Source organism: Dasypus novemcinctus, chromosome 8 (assembly GCF_030445035.2).
Source record: "Dasypus novemcinctus isolate mDasNov1 chromosome 8, mDasNov1.1.hap2, whole genome shotgun sequence".
Classification (NCBI taxonomy): domain Eukaryota; kingdom Metazoa; phylum Chordata; class Mammalia; order Cingulata; family Dasypodidae; genus Dasypus; species Dasypus novemcinctus.
This window is the reverse complement of record NC_080680.1, coordinates 8,183,769-8,189,944: the sequence shown is the minus strand read 5'-3', so window position 1 is coordinate 8,189,944 and position 6,176 is coordinate 8,183,769. Positions and strand designations below refer to the sequence as shown.

At 44.3% G+C, this 6,176-nt stretch overlaps 1 pseudogene; it reads right to left on the bottom strand.

The window, feature by feature from the left end:
- Positions 1-653: 653 nt before the first annotated feature.
- Positions 654-1,360, bottom strand: LOC101441965 (repressor of RNA polymerase III transcription MAF1 homolog pseudogene; annotated as a pseudogene).
- Between the last annotated feature and the right edge of the window lie 4,816 nt (positions 1,361-6,176).

Below are 6,176 nucleotides of genomic sequence, written 5' to 3'. Positions count from 1 at the left end.
TTTTCTTATGTTGTACCAATCTTGCATTACATGGTAAATCTCACTTAATCATGGTGTATAGCTATTTTACTATGCTGGTGGATTCAGTTTGCTAGTATTTTGTTGAGGATTTTTGCATCTATATTCATAAGAGATATCTGTCTCTAGTTTTTTTTTCCTTGTATCTTCATCTGACTTTGGTATGAAGGTGATGTTGGCTTAGTAGAATGAGATACAGAGTGTTCCTTCCTCTTCAATTTTTGCCATGAGTTTGTATAGAATTAGAGTTCATTATTCTTGGAATGTTTGGTAGAAATCCCCTGTGAAACTACCCAGTCCTAAGCTTTTGTGAGGTTTATGATTACTGATTCAATCTTTTTACTCATAATTGGTTTGTTGAGATCTTCTATTTCTTGTTGGGTCAATGTAGGTAGTTGTTGTGTTTCTAAGAATTTGTCTTTCTTGTAGGTTATCTAAGGTATTGGCAGGCAGTTGTTCATAATATCCACTTATAGTCCTTTGTATTTTGGTGCGGTTGGTAGGAATCCCCTTTAACATTGCTATGGCAGCAACAGGGTCTGGCCAGCAGTGGGGGGGAGGCCCTGGGGCCCCTCAGATGGATAGGTCCAGGCATCAGTTGGAGCCAGATGACTCTGGGCCTCTGTTCCTGCCTGTCACATACAGATCACCTGGACCCTCTCTTCCTTGATGGCATTGTTCTCCTCAGCCCTGCCCTCATGGCCTGCACCTCCCTCTCATCTCCCCCTCCTCCTCCACTACCTCCATGTCCAGCTCACTGCCTGCCTCAGAGCAGGTATAGGAGGAGCAACCGAAGAAGACGATCCAATTGAGTCAAGAAGTAGCTGAAAGACCAGAGACTGCTGCCCTCCCTGAAGAGGCCCGAGTCCAAGCTGGGGTTGTAGCTGTAGATGTTGCATTCGGCCAGGCAGGTCTCCTCTTCCAGTGCATCCAGCTTCAGGACCCTGAGGTCCTCCCGCACAGCCGAGCAGAGCCTGCGGTGCACCACCCAGCGGAGGCTGGGCTCCCAGCTAACCTCATGGCGACAGGCTGTGCTGCAATCATAGTCACGCCGGAAGGAGTCATTGAGAGTCAAAATTAGGTAGAAGAGGGTCATGTGGCTGCACCTGTCGCTGAGGGAGCGCTCATCTTCGCCATCTCGGCTCTTGCTCAGTATTCTGGGGCTGAGGCTCAAGGTCTGGGGTGGACACAGTGCCTCCAGTGCTTGTGGCTAGCCCTCCGGCAGAACTGTACAACAGATGTCTCCTGCCATCTGACACGAGTAGCTCTCAGTCCTGCCAATGGTGTGGGCATCTCCTGTCTCTGTGGTCAGCTGCCAGCTGGGGTTCTCCAAAGGCTTCATGTTCCTTGGGAAATCCAGGCTGCCCAGGGGCCAGTGCTGCCCCTCAGGCCAGGCTGAGGTCTACAGCCAGAGCAAGAACACCCACCCACATTAGGAATGAGGACACCTGGGCTCTGGGCCCTGCAGCCAACCGGACCGGGTGCTCTTCCCTGCTCTACTGCTCACTTCTCAGAGAGGGGAAAGAAAACCCATAAGCTCCTCCATTCTTTCTTCTCCATGAGAGCACCGAGGAGTGGAGCGGGGGGCAGCACTCCTGACGTGCCTGATGGAGATGCTGAGCGCCAGTGTCCGCGGGCAGTGCCGGCTGCCCAGGCTACCCCTGAAGCACTTTCTAAAGCAAATCAATTTTATTGATACATATTCATGAAGCATAAATCCATCCCAAGTGTATAATCAATGGTATTTGGTGTAATCACATATTTATGTACTCATCACTTCAATCATTCTTAGAGGACTTTCATTATTTCAAAAATAATATTTAATTAAAAATAAAACTCATCACCTCTCAATCTCTCTATGCTTCCCTTCCCCTATATAGCTGCTATTTTTCCCTTCTCTCTAGTATACTTACATTTGTATTTTGTTAAAACAGTCTCATATATGCAATATCACCTACATTCATAGTTTGCATGAGGTTTTACTATCTTATACAATCCCACCTTACAGTTTTTTTATTTTTATTTTTTAAAGACTTATTTATTTATTTCCTCTCCCACCTCTGCCCCGGTTGTCTGTTCTCTGTGTCTATTTGCTGCGTCTTCTTCTCTTGTCCGCTTCTGTTGTTGTCAGCAGTACAGGAATCTGTGTTTCTTTTTGTTGCGTCATCTTGCTGGGTCAGCTCTCTGTGTGGGTGGCACCATTCCTGGGCAGGCTGCACTTTCTTTCGCACTGGGTGGCTCTCCTTACGGGGCGCACTCCTTGCGCGTGGGGCTCCCCTACGCAGGGACACTCCTGTGTGGCAGGGCACTCCTTTTGTGTGTCAGCACTGCACATGGGCCAGTTCCACATGAGTCAAGGAGGCCCGGGGTTTGAACAACGGACCTCCCATGTGGTAGACGGATGCCCTAACCACTGGGCCAAGTCCGCTTCCTCCACCTTACAGTTTTTAACTTTCCTTCTAGTGATATACATAACCTTAAACTGCCTTTCAGCCTCTATCATACCCATATAATAGCTCTGCTAGTTACGAGCACAGTGATATGTTTAAGGATTTTTAAGATCATTTTTCAAAAGGCTTTTTTTGGTATGCCCACATTCTCATCTTCTTTGTTGGTGTTTTCTGTATTTTTATCCTCTTCCTTTGGATCTGCCATCATTTCCTGTTTCTTTGTTTGTCTTGTACTCATTTGTTGCACACTGTATATTTTAATATTTTAAAATGTTAACCCTGGTATTTACTCTCTGGGATGTCTGATTTTGGATTTATAATCAGCTGGTGATAAGACAGATTTTCTTGAGCTTCACTCCTCCTATCAGGAAGGTCTTCCCAAGGCAAGTGCAGTATGTAGGATTTTCACTACCTTATTGGGCCTCTGTCTTGTTCTAGTCCCTCTTGCTGGTTATTTTGGAGTTCCCCAGTTTACAGGAGTATGGATGTCCCCTCTATTTCCCAAGGGACAAATCCCATCTCCCAGGTATCAGCAGCTGACAGGTCTTTGTGCCAGACTTGTCCACCTTTATTGTTTTTCTTTTTTTAAAAGATTTATTTATGTACTTTATTTTTTTGTTTATCCCCTCCTCCATGGGGTGGTTCTCTCATCTGCCTGTTCATTGTTTGCTCGCCTTCTCCAGAAGGCACTGGGAACTAAACCTGGGACCTCCCACCTGAGAGGTGAGTGCCCAATGGCCTGAACCATACCCACCATGGGCTGTGTTGGCTGGCTTGTAGCACCTGCTCATGGTGGCAGGGGCAGCATCCAGCTCATTGCAGCAGAGGTGGTATCTGCTTGTCTTCTTTTAGGAGGCACCAGGACCTAAACCCAGGACCTCCCATGTGGTAGGCAGGTGCTCAACGGGTTGAGTGACATCTGCTTCCCCACCGCTACTGTTTTTCACACTTCTTTGTTGTCTCATGCTGCTTTTACTGGGAGGGCAAGTTCTGTGAGGAGGGTCACCCTGGGGAGGAATTTCCCAATTCAGTATTTCACAGCCAAAACAGGGACAACGACCCATGAAGGGGGCACAGACCAACTCCAAAAGTGCTTTGTGGAGGGGTCAGGAAGGCACCAAAACTTCTCAGACAGTCCCCAAAACTGAGCTCTCCTGGCCTGTCCAGCAAAGCTGCCCTTCGGCTAATTTTCCCCCACAGCCCCGAGGAAGCCCGACCTCTTTATATTTCTACCTCCACCGCCCCTGTCTGAGGAAAGTTGAAACAATGGCTGAACCTAGAGCCAGGACCCAGCAATCTAAATCTGTTCATCAAAAGCTGTGATCAGTGATTGGCCATGTATACCCCTGTTCTCAGAGAGGAGGGTCTTTATGTATTTTTCTATCACCAGCTGCTAGCTAGGGTCTGACTCCACAGCAGCCTGCTGTGAGCGTGGGAGAGGGGCACAGGTGGCCTTGGCGCAGAGAGAGCGTTACAGGTCTTTACTATAATTTATCAGCCTCTTGCTCACTCTCTTCCCTGGATGTATATGGTGTTCTTCTGGTCTCTGGAGCTTCAAGATAGTTGTTTCAACAGTTTCTGCCTGTTTAAGAGTTGTTTTATACAACACAGTGGAAGGGCTGAGCCTGGTGCTCCCTTCTCCACCATCTTTGCTGTACTCTCATTTTTTTTTAACCATTTTAATTTTCTGCTAGCACAGTTCTGTAAAAAATGAATAGGGACATATTAATGGATAGCTTTAGAATTTTTGTGTGCTTGTATACTTAAAAAATGCTTTTAATATATTATACATTTGAACATTTTAAATAAGCAATGACAACCATCATCTAGTACAATCTCCTTATTGAGATCTAATATCATAAAACAAGTTTAGAGAAAATTGTATGTTTTCCCAGGTCCAAGAATATAATTTCCCACCACAGGAAGTAATGTGACAATGTTTTAGCAAGTTTTTTTCCCCCTCTCATTTCTGGACCAACGCTAGCTGTTTCCGACCTTTACATTAATGATTATTAATCTTTCCAGATTTCCACTTTAAAAAAATAAAGTTCCAAAAAGTAGTTATGGACACATAACTTTGAATACATTGAACACAATTTGGAGACAGATGACTAATATCCCAAGCTATTTCTGGATTTCTCCTTTTACTCTTTGTGGCCTCAAATAGGCTTCACTACAAATCTTCATTGTGAAGTCTTCTCTCCCCTTTCTTTCAAATCCCCTCCTCCCTTGAGAGGTAGAAAGTGAAAGGTTAGTAACAGAATCCTTGAAAACAATTCCACTGGGCACTGTCTCCTATTCACTAGCAAAGAATATGATTGTGCTTACATGGCTGAGGTTAGTCTAAAAGTATTTTCAAAAAACCACGAATTACATTACATCAATGCATCATTTTAAATCCCATGGTGATTTTCCTAAACATAACTAGCTTGTTGGCCTCAAATATATTATCTTTTCTTGTCATTGCAAAAAATTCTCCAAATGTTTATGTTCCTGCAGAGCCATACTAAAATTGCCAATTAACTAATGTGGAATACTAAGGGGAAAAAAGCATTGCATAAGCTGTCAAGGCATAAGGCTGGCATGGAAAATATAGCCACAAAGCAAAACTGCCAGAACATCATGCCAACTCTAAACCCATCCCATTAGACCCATCATTTATGTATCTTTCTTTATCGTTGGGGGCGGGGGTGTGGTGGAAGGAGACTTTGGTATGGAAAGGATAGTGGTTGGAAATGAAGAGTAAGGAGGAGGTGAATTTGGAGAGACCTATTTCTTTTTCCAGAAGACCATATGACAAAAAGTACCCATCCCTGATACTCTGAAAATGATTGAAAATTAAAGGCAACACAGCTGTTAAAGGGATGGTCTTACATTTTTTATGTAAAAATGTAGGGAATTCCCTTATGCCCCATACTCTACCCCTCCCACACTTTCCCACATCAACAACATCCTTCATCAGTGTGGTGCATTTGTTACAGTTGATGAGCACACACTGGAGCACCACTAAGTGTGCATTATAGTTTACGTTATAGTTTATGCTCTCTCCCACACAATTTTGTAGGTTATGACAAAGTATATAATGGCCTGTATCTGTCACTGCAACATCATTCAGGACAATTCCAATGTCCTGAAAATGCCACCATATTACACCTATTTTTTAAAAAAGATACTTAGATTACATAAATGTTACATAAAAAATATGGGGGATTCCCACACGCCCTGCTCCCCACACCTCCCACATTTTCCCATATCAACAACATCCTTCATCAGTTTGGCAAATTCATCAAAATTGATGAACACATTTTGGAGCATTGCCACTAAGCATGGATTAGAGTTTATATTACGGTTTACACTCTCTCCCATCCAATTCTATAGGTTATGGCAAGATATAAAATGGCCTGTATCTGTCATTTCAGTGTCATGCAGGACAATTCCCTAGTCTCTGTGTTATTATACCCCTGTATTATACCTGTTCTCCCCTGTCCATGCCCTCAGCACCTCCAGTGGCCACTGCCTCCACATCAATGATATAATTTCTTCCATTGCTAGAAACACAGTAAGTCTGTAGTAGATTGCCAGTAAGTCTACTTTAGTCCACTGATCATTCCCTAAACCTGAGGATTCTGGGATGGTGAGGTCCACTCCACCTCTAATTGAGAGAGGGTTGCTACCCCATGGGGATGATGGATGGGACTCTCTTGCTTG